General features: G+C 39.3%; 3 pseudogenes; all 3 read left to right on the forward strand.

The window, feature by feature from the left end:
- Nucleotides 1–1985: 1985 nt before the first annotated feature.
- LOC135051859 (5S ribosomal RNA) lies at nt 1986–2103 on the forward strand (annotated as a pseudogene).
- Nucleotides 2104–2271: 168 nt separating this feature from the next.
- On the forward strand, nt 2272–2389 carry LOC135052366 (5S ribosomal RNA; annotated as a pseudogene).
- Nucleotides 2390–10274: 7885 nt separating this feature from the next.
- On the forward strand, nt 10275–10393 carry LOC135052100 (5S ribosomal RNA; annotated as a pseudogene).
- The last annotated feature ends 857 nt before the right edge of the window (nt 10394–11250 follow it).

The following is an 11250-nucleotide window of genomic DNA, read 5'->3' on the forward strand; positions in this document are numbered from 1 at the left end:
TTTAAACATATTGACTGAGTCCAGCATTACTACCTTCTCTGGCATAGAATTCCAAATCCTAACTGCCCTTACTGTGAAGAACCTTTTTCTTCATTGGGTATGACATTTTCTCTCCTCTAAACTCAGAGGATGTCTATGTGTCCTGTGGAGAGATCTCTCAATAAACAAATTGCCTGATAGCTCCATGTATTGTCCCTTTATGCATTTGTAAATATTAGCAATGTCTTCTCTTAGACAACTCTTTTCTAGTGTAAACATATCCAATCTAGTAAGCCTTTCCTCATAATCTAGTGCCTCTAACCCCTCTAATCAATTTTGTGGCTCGCCTCTGAACCCTTTCAAGTTCCAAGATATCTTTTTTATAGTGTGGTGCCCAGAACTGTACACAATATTCAAGGTGTGGCCGTAACAGTGGTAGGATTACACTCTCATCCCTTGTCTCAATTCTACGTTTTATGCATGCTAACACCTTATTTGCCTTTGTTGCTGTACTTTGAAATTGGGTACTGCCACTAAGTCTATTATCGATGAGCACCTTCAAACCTTTTTCAACTACCATTTCCCCTACTCCTAGGTCATTAATAAATATGTTGAACAGTACAGACCCTTGCGGTATTCCACTGAATACTGAGGCCCAGTTGGAAAACATTCCATTAAACACCACTCGCTGTTCCCTGTTAACCTGCCAATAACCCAGGTAAAAGTAGTGTTTCCTAAAACAAGCTCTCTTAATTTGAAAATCAGCCTCATGTGTGGCACTGTGTCGAAGGATTTAGTAAAATCTAAATAGACCACATCCAATGTGTTTCCCTGGTAATTATTATTGCTCACTTTCTCATAGATGCTAATTAAGTTACTTTGACATGACCTATTCCTCACAAAACCATGCTGGTTCCTATTAGTAACCTTGGAGGTCTCCAAGTACTCCTTTATGCTAGCCCTTATTATACCTTACAATATTTTCCCCACTATAGATTTCAAGAGGCTTCCGTGACCAAGCCTACCTAGGTGAAACGTACGTCGAGAGGCGTCACCGCGGCAACGCCCAGTCCGGAAGCGGGCGGCCGCATTCTTCACTGTCAGCGGGTGCACGCCTGGGGGATACCTGGACAACACTGGCCGCACATAGTGCGGTCGCTGTAATATACTTCGGATTACCAACATCTGACTATTTCCTCTCCCCCACAAATATTTTACTCCTGCAGCGGTAGTGTACAGCTATAGGAACACTGTACAAAGTATTTACTATTTGCACTATCTCCCCGCTCATGCCTCAATGGATATCAATTAGCTTTATGCTATTTATTACAATTGTACCTCTCTACTGCATGTCTTTTACTAATAGTAGCAATTTATTGCAAAATATTCTCTAATGTTATGTCAGTCCCTAAGAAGATGTTACAGAGTTCAATTAATTTTCCTGTGAGCCAGCCTTGAGCTCTAATCATCTTTTTTCCTGTATTTATGGAGCAATATAATAGTGCACATTCTTTAGTACTTTCACTGGATGTTATACGGATTAAGTAATTTTTCATGTGAGCCAGCCTTGAGCTCTAAACCTATATCTTTTGACTCATTTTTTTTTGTTCCTGTATTTATGGAGCAAATAACAGTGCACATTCTTTAGTGCTTCCATTATTATTTTTGTGTTGCAATTATTTGTGAGCCAGCCCTGAGCTCCTAATATACCGTGTGTGTAGAATTTGCTATATACACAACATACTTTATTGAGAGTGCATTTTCCACATTATCACTCAGTAACTATTTGAGATATGTGAAGTGTCCTCTAGGATCATTTATCATTTAGATCTCCTATTTGGAGACATACATATTTAACACCTCTCTATTTTAAGATTTCCCTTTCTCTTTCTATCTCATTGACTCACCACACACTCTCTTCTGGAAATACCTCGGACTAATTTTAGTCTTGATTTATGCAAAGTACAATAAGCAGAGTGTGACTTATCTTTTTCCTTCATTTAACGGCCCATGGCCATACTACCCTGAATACGCCCGATCTTGTCCGATCTCGGAAGCTAAGCAGATATGGCCTGGTCAGTATTAGGAAGGGGAACCTCCTGAGAATACCAGGTGCAGTGGGCCATTTTTAAGGAAAAGAGCTGCCCCCAACTCTGAATAAATTCCACAAACTCTCTTATTTGGAAAAACATTTTCAGACTATCATGGCACTGACTTATTAGAGTACAGAACTAGTGGTGGTTTTTTCTTTTCTTTTCTTTTTCCTTTTTCCTCTCTTTTCCTCCATCTTAGGCCCACTGCCATATTACCCTGAATACGCCCGATCTTGTCCGATCTCGGAAGCTAAGCAGGCATAGCCTGGCCAGTATCAGGACGGGTAACTTCCTGAGAATACCAGGTGGAGTGGGCCCCCACCCTCCGTCCAAACCCAACCTCCCTCCCCCTTTTTCTCTCCTTGTCTTTTCTCCCCCCCTCCTCCCATCAAGGGAAGTCTAAATACTCTTTCCGCCCCATTCTCATTACATCCATCCTGAGTTCCATTTTGAAAAATCTTATCAATTCTGCATATATCTTCTATCATTGATATCCATAATTTAGGCATGTACAGTGATTTCTTGGATACCCGGGACCTTAAGAAACCATTCGGTATCCTCTATTATCCCTTTGATATTTTCACCTTTTCAATTATCTTGTACCTCATTTGTTAAAAATGTTAAATAAGATTTTTTTACACACTAATCACAACAGACACGAGTCCCAACTTCTTGTCCAAAAGTTTTTTTATTCAAGAATTGATTAAAGGTTATGTTTTAATATCTTTCACTATACATATTATTTCTAATACAACAAATGAGTGCTCCCAAAAAAAGGGTTTTTTGTCTTTTTCTCCTTCTTTTCCAAATTGTAGATTTCAAACTTACCAGTGTATAGTTACCAGGATGCGGTTTAAATCCCTTTTTAAATATTGGCACTACCTCTGCTATACGCCAGTCCTTTGGTACCATGCCTCATGTAATTGAATCATAGAAAATCAAATATAAAGGCCTTGCTAGTTCTTAGTTAAGCTCCATAAGAACCCTTGGGTGAAATCTATCTGGACCAAGAGATTTATTTATCTTAATTTTGCTTAGTCTCTCCCAGACTACTTCCTCATTTAAACAAGTACTCAGTAATGGGAAATTATCATTACTTTTGTTGTTAACTACTCCCACCATCTAGTCCTCTCTAGTAAATACTGATGAAAAAAAATGTGTTCAATATTTCACTTTTTCTTTGTCATCATTAATCAACACTCCCATCTTACCTTTTAATGGTCCTATATTCTCTTTTTTTAACCTTTTACCATTTATATACTTAAAAATCTTTTTAGGGTTAGTTTTACTCTCCTAGTGATTTGCTTTTCGTTTTCTATTTTAGCTGCTCTGATTACTTTTTTGCATTTTTTGTTACATTCCTTGTTGTACTGAAATAACCCCGCCTTCCCGTTGGATTTAAATGCCTTGAAAGCACATCTCTTTTTTCCATTTCTTCCATAAACCTTCTTATTAAGACAGATAGGTTTTAATTTAATACTCCTGAGTTTACTGGCCATGGGAATGAACTTATGAGTATGTTTTTCGAGCAAAATTTTAAAAGCATCCCATATTTTAGCAGTGTTCTTACCATGAAACAAAATTTCCCAAACAATGTCCTTTAGTGTTTGTTTCAGCATGTTGAAATTTGCTATTCTAAAATTAAAAGTCTTGAAACCTTACAGTGATGTTTTTTTAAAACTAAGGGGGTAATTCAGATCTGATCGTAGCAGCAAATTTGTTAGCAGTTGGGCAAAAACCATTTGCACTGCAGGGTGGACAGATATAACATGTGCAGAGAGAGTTAGATTTGGGTGGGGTGTGTTCAAACTGAAATCTAAACTGCAGTGTAAAAATAAAGCAGGCAGTATTTACTCTGCACAGAAACAATATAACTCACCAAAATCTAACTCTCTCTGTACATGTTATATCTGCCACACCTGCAGTGCACATGGGGGGTAATTCCAAGTTGATCGCAGCAGGAAATTTTTTAGCAGTTGGGCAAAACCATGTGCACTGAAGGGGAGGCAGATATAACATGTGCAGAGAGAGAGAGAGAGATTTGGGTGTGGCGAGTTCAATCTGCATCTAAATTGCAGTGTAAAAATAAAGCAGCCATAAAGCAGCCAGTATTTACCATGCACAGAAACAAAATAACCCACCCAAATCTAATTCTCTCTGCAAATGTTATATCTGCCCCCCTGCAGTACACATGGTTTTGCCCAACTGCTAAAAAATTTCCTGCTGCGATCAACTTGGAATTACCCCCATGGTTTTGCCCAACTGCTAACAAATTTGCTGCTACCATCAAGTCTGAATTAGGCCCTAATATCGAATGTGACCATATTATGATTGCTTTTTCCTAAGGTCTCCCCTTCTTTAGTATTTGATATAATCTCAACATTATTAGTTAGTACTAGGTCCAGTAAAGTCCTAATTCTAGCTAGTTCCTCGATTACTTGAGACAAGCAGTCATCTTTTAGCATATTTAAGAACCTGTTTCCCCTAGCTGTATCACATGATTTGTTGTTCCAATTTATGTCAGATAATTAAAATCCCCAATGATTAGGACCTCTCCCAGTCCTGCAGCTTTTTCGATTTGCTGCAAGAGTTGTACTTCCTCAGTTACACTAATATCCAGCATCTTGTAGCATGTCCCTATTAACAGCTTTTTTGTATCTTTCCACCCACTTGAAATCTCAACGGAGAATGACTCCATGTTATCTCCAGTCCCTTTGTAAATAACATCCTTTAAATACAGTTTTAAAAATGGCTTTACATAAAGACATACACCCCCTCCATTTTTTAAGCTCTGTCTCTCCTGGAGAGAGTATATCCCTCCAAGTTTGCTGCCCAGTCATGAGAATCATCCCACCATGTCTCTGTAATACATAGGATATCATATTGATCATTTAGTGCAATCTTTTCAAATTCCCTAATTTTCATTAATAGGCTTCTTGCATTTGCAAGTATACACTTTAGTTTAATAATTCCCTGGTCTGTATGTTTTATTGTTGATATAATTTCCTTAGTTAATTGTGTTTTCATTGATTTCCATTGCTGACTGTTTATCTCCCCCCCTCCATCCCCTTTATACTTAATACATCCCTCCTTTCTACCCTCTCTGGTCATCCCCGGAAATTTCTATAATCCCTCCCCAGACACCTAGTTTAAAATTTCTTCCAACCTTCTAACCATCCTTCCCCACATCTTTTTGCACTGGAGACCATGGATTTGTATGAGAAGAGAGTAGTCAACAGTATCAAAAGCAGCAGAGAGATTAAGGTGAACAAGAAGTGAGTAATGGCCTTTAGATTTAGCAGTGACCAGATTATTCACTACCTTAGTCAGTGCTGTGTCTGTGGAGTGTTAGGCACGAAGCCTCACTAAGTTGTGGGATTTAAAAAAGTGTGTGAGGCAAGTTTAGGCAAGCCTATCAAATATCTTGAATGGGCATGGGAGCTGAGAAAGCTGTATTTGAGAGAGAGTTAGGGTCAGAATTTAGTTTTTTCCAAATGGGAGTAATCACTGCATGTTTGAACAGGGATGGTAAGATACCAGTAGATAGAGCGAGATTACAGATTTTAGTTAAAGTTATGATGAGCACAGGAGACAGAGCTTTACTTATTTTTGAGGGTATAGAATCAAGTAAAGAGGTAGTAGAGTAGGAAGATGAGAAGAGTGAAAATACATCATCTTCATTTGTGGGATTAAATGAAGAAAAGGTACCAGAGGGTTCAGGAAGGGAATTGAACAGGTCACTGGCTGTGGAAGAGCATACCATTTAATTTGGTATATCAGCAATGTTGTCCTTGAAATAGGAAGTGAGATCTTGTGCACTGAGAGTAGCTAGTAGGATTGGTGGGGGAGGGATACGAAGTGATTTAAATGTATTAAAAGTCACTTGGGGTTAGAGGCTTGAGCAGAGATGAGATATTGGAAGTGTTTGATTAGCAGTGTCCATGGTACTATGATAAGAGTGGTAAATGGTCACAGATGTGAGGAAGTCATCTGAAGTGCAAGATTTACGCCACTGATGTTTTACTTTATGTGAAAGTTTTTGTAGGTGTATTGTGAATTTAGCAGAAAACACAGGGTGGGTTTTACCACACAGGATCACTCCTAGCGCTATTAACCCTCTAGGGTGAGTAGGAATGCTTAGAATTGCATGAGGAGATAGAAATACAAACGAATAACCAAATTCCTTTCATTTGATGGTTGATGTTACATCAGCAAAATCAATAATACAGGGATTGGTGGTGCTCTCCAGATTCAGAAAAAAAAACGTATGTTGGTGTGAGGAAAAAAGAAGACTCTATACTGGGGTCACTCTTAACTATAATAGGAAAAAAGAATCCAGAACGGTATCAATGTTGATCAGTCTAAAATCTACTATTTATTAGATATGCATTAAAACAATAGTATTGTGAATTTAGAGTGCCACGGTTTACATCTACTTGGAGTGTGATGGGTAGCTGGAGCCATTTCATTGAGTGCTCTTTCTAGAGTCTGATTCAGATGTGATACAGCAGTCTTAGGAGAGGTGAATGTAGAAATTTGTGAGAATAGTTGTTGCAGAGAGGTGGGTAGTTGTTGAAAAATTACATTTGCAAAATTTGTGCAAGTTTGTGGAGGTGTGGTAGACTTCAGTGACATTGAGTTTGAAGTAATGGAGAGAATGCAGTTTATAAGGTTGTGATCTGAGAGAGGAAAAGGAGTGTTAGAAAATTAGAAACTAAGCATAGCCAGATGAATGCAAGATCAAGGCAGTGGCCCGCAAGATGAGTAGAGGAGTCAGTTCATTGGGAGAGACTGGGAGAGGAGGTTAGAGAGAGTAGTTTGGAGGCGTGAGAAGCAGATTTTGGACTACCGATAGGGATATTGAAATCATATATGGTGATAGTGGGGATGTCAGAGGATAGGAATTGAGGCAGTCAGGCAGAAAAATCTTCCAGAAATAGGTTTTGTTGTCCAGGTGGGTGATAGATAGCAGCAATATGCAGTGAGAAAGAGGTGAAAAGCCTGATAGTTTTTACTTCAAATGATGTCAATGAGAGTGATGGAACCTGTGGAAGAACAGTGTATGAAAAAGATTGGGATAGTAATATTCAAACCCCACCTCTTTTACAATTTCCAGGCCTGGAGACGTGTGTAAATGAATGCTACCATGTGATGGTGCTGCAAGGGAGGCAGTGTCACATTGTGTGAGCCAAGTTTTTGTTATAGCCAGATTGAGGAGTTTAGATGGAATTATAGACTATTCAGAGTTGTATGCAGAAATCTAGTTTCAGACAGATCTCTCACACCAAGAATTCGGCTGGTGCAAGACTAAACTGATAATTATGATGATTACTTTCACAAGTGGATGAATGAAGGCTATGATGAAGCCAACTTTAAATTCAAGCATATTTTCCTATATTCCTATTTTTGTGTGCATACAATGAGTTGTGTGCCACTGTGAAACAAAAATATTGTCCCTCATTCCGAGTTGATCGCACAAAGCAACTTTTTGCTGCTGGTGCGATCAACTAATCTCCGCCTATGGGGAAGTGTATTTTAGCATAGCAGGGCTGTGAATGCTTGTGCAGCCCAGCTAAGCTAAAAAGTTTCACAGAAAACAGGACTAGCCCTAGACCAATTTACCCTGTGTGACGGATCCAGCGATGCAGGTCCCGGCTTGGACGTCAGACATACGCTCTCCATTCATCTGGACGTGCCTGTATTTTTCTTATCACTACCCGAAAATGGTTGGAAATGGTGAGTATCCACCCCAGAATGCCTCCTGCCTTTCGATCACATTTGTGGCTGGCGGCGGTGCTGCCCAGCGACGATCGTTGCCAGGAAACGACGCGCATGCGCAAAGTGTTCACTGCACATTTCCAACCCGTTCGCACCGCATCGAAGAACCGCTGTGTGCTAACAGGTCGGAATGACCCCCATTGTCTCTAAATGAGCCCTTACCTATCACTGGCACTTTATCTCTGTTTCAATTAATGTTCCAACATATGCCTGCCACATCAAGAATGTAATCATGGTCAAAATACTGAAGTGGCTCATCCTACAGTATATATAATTATTATAAATCAACAACTCTAATCTGATTAGAACATGAGGTTCTCATTGGTGTGGTACATTACAAATATTAAATGGAAAATCACTGACGCCTGGTGCATATGATGCAAATATTTTTTCAATAATTGGTGAAAAGGTGTTCTGCCCTTATAGCCATTCACTTGACCATAATTTAAATGATCTCAAAAATATGGTTTAGGCAAATAAGAAAACACTTTATTACACTCAAATTCATATAAAATCCACGAATGATACACATAAAAAACACCAGTTAAAATCAAACAAATGACTTTTACAATACAAAAAATGAGTGACTTGTGCTTTGTGCAAAAAAACTATCTCACCCAATATGGGAAGTGCGGTGGGCTTGGCTTAATAAGCAAATGTTGGTCCCGGGCTGAAGAGCCTGGCACCACCACACATGGTTGTATTCAGCAAGTGGTCACTGGCAAGAGATCGATCCTTATGGCAAAACACAAGGCGATCATGCACAGGTCACAGAAATACAATCATGTATATAAGAGAAATACCAAATTTGGACAATTAATTACCCTAAGTAATGGGAAAGAGAAAATGTATATACTTTTCTCTTATTAAATGCTGTCCTAGTTGGTGGTGCGCCCAGAGCCAGAAAATACACAGATTGACAATGGGAGAGAATGAAGGCTCTTGTGTGGGCGCACTCTTGTACAGGGAAGAAAATTCCTATAATGTATATTGAAGAATATTTAAAACATAACTTTTATTAATAATGTTTAAAACATAATTACCCATCTAAATGATCCATAAGAAATACAGAATTGAAAAATGTTAAAAGGTTCTGGTCTCTTTTTCCAAGGAGTAATTGGAAAGGTTGTAGACACTAGATTGTCATACCCCCATTTCCCCTGACCAGAACAGAGTTTCTGTATTGATGGGACCGAGGAGTGGTCGAAAATTGTTATGAATACGTCCAACTAGGACAACTTATATTAAGTTATTATAATAATATTCAATGGTCACCAATATTTAGACACCTGAATTGTTGACAGATACTACATTTCTAGATAAAAAATGATATTATGCTCCTGACACAGGATGTTGTTATAGGCAACAGCATTAGTCTTGTAAATGTGAAATTATATTCTCACAGCGAAAAATATGCGTGTGTATATATGTCTTACATATTAGGCCATCTGAGACAACATACAGTCATGGTATTCAGATATCAAAAGGTCCAAAATTAGCACAGATTATTGCTATAGATAGACCAGTGTGACTGAATAATTTCCTGAATTAGAAATAAAGCAGCCTGTCTACAGATTCAAATGGTCCTGACACAAGAAAAGTGACAGTCCTGGCCTCTGTTGGAGATTACATTTCCAGCCTATATCAGAGAGCAATCTTCACATGGAAAAATTATTATTAGCTCTGATATGCAGATTATATGGATACAATTATGGCTATCTGCAGGTAAAATATTACTGTCTGTGGGACGTATCCACACAACAGATGGGGCTTACGGAACTCCAACCAAGAGGACAGTTGAGCAGATCAGTGCATCGTCAGGTGAGAAAAAGTGGTGCCATGAAATCACTCTATACGCGGACCCTCCGTGGAAGACGCTTTTCGCCCGTCAGGGCTTGTTCACTTCCGGACCCGGACCCTTGTTCACTTGTTCACTTCCGGACCCTATCATTGATAGTGACTGATACATTTTCCAGAATTCACTTTATGTTGGATGCAATACCTATTTTGTCCTGGAATGTTAATACATTAATCTATTCTCTCCCCTTCTAATCAAATTTTTTGTGGACTCTCATCCACGATCCACGGAGCACAGTACCATGAATGTGGGAACTGTTGAACCGTGCCTAACGTGGAAAGCAGATCCACACATTTCCACCCACTTCACTTATTCATTCTTCTTTCCTTTTTTCTAATCACTTCCTACTTTATAATTCCTTATATAGGTGCACTCTCATTGGTGTACAGCAGGCATGTCCAAACTGCGGCCCTCCAGCTGTTGAGAAACTACACATCCCAGCATGCCCTGACACAGCTTTAGCATTCTCTGACAGCAAAACTGTGTCAAGGCATGCTGGTATATGTAGTTTCACAACAACTGGAGGGCAGCAGTTGGGACATGACTGGTATACAGATCACATAATCCTCTACTATCATACCACACTGCCAATGCCCGATCTTGTCCGATCTTGGAAGCTAAACAGCACTGGGCCGGGTTAGTACCAGGAGAGGAGACTGCCTGCGAATACCTGGTGTTGTGGAGTAGGAATTATTTTCCTCTCTATGTGAGAAGGGACACCAACAGCAGCATCTCCACTAATTCTATCCAGTATTTCCCTATTCTCTTATTTATCTATTCCGTGTTTATTGCAGTTCAACACCTCATTTTTTATCTACAAATGTGGTATCTGATAACAATTCGGGTGTCTAAATATTGGTGATCATTGAATATTATTATAATAACTTAATATAAGTTGTCCTAGTTGGACGTATTCATAACAATTTTCGACCACTCCTCGGTCCCATCAATACAGACACTCTGTACTGGTCAGGGGAAATGGAGGTATGACAATCCAGTGTCTACAACCTTTCCAATTACTCTTTGGAAAAAGAGACCAGAACCTTTTAACATTTTTCAATTCTTTATTTCTTATGGATCATTTAGATGGGTAATTATGTTTTAAACATAATTAATAAAAGTTATGTTTTAAATATTCTTCAATATACATTATAGGATTTTTCTTCCCTGTACAAGAGTGCGCCCACACAAGAGCCTTCTTTCTCTCCCATTGTCAACAAGAGATCGATCCTCACATCTTGTCATCAGAATCAGCTTTATTGGCCAGGTATACTTGCGTATACTAAGAAATTGTCTTCGGTTTGCTATACAACAGCCAAGTAGGTAACAGATAAGCAGGTGGGGGGGCAAGTAAAGTCACACAGATAGGTATACCGTAGGGACACAAGTTAGTTACATGTACATCTAGTCAGTCAATATTCAGGAGTTCAGCAGGCGGACCGCTTGGGGAAAGAAACTTTTGAGGCTTCTGGTGGACCTGGCGGGGACAGCCCTGTAACACCTGCCTGAAGGGAGCAAGTTAAACATGCTGTGGCCGTGGTG

This window comes from Pseudophryne corroboree, chromosome 2, assembly GCF_028390025.1.
Source record: "Pseudophryne corroboree isolate aPseCor3 chromosome 2, aPseCor3.hap2, whole genome shotgun sequence".
Classification (NCBI taxonomy): domain Eukaryota; kingdom Metazoa; phylum Chordata; class Amphibia; order Anura; family Myobatrachidae; genus Pseudophryne; species Pseudophryne corroboree.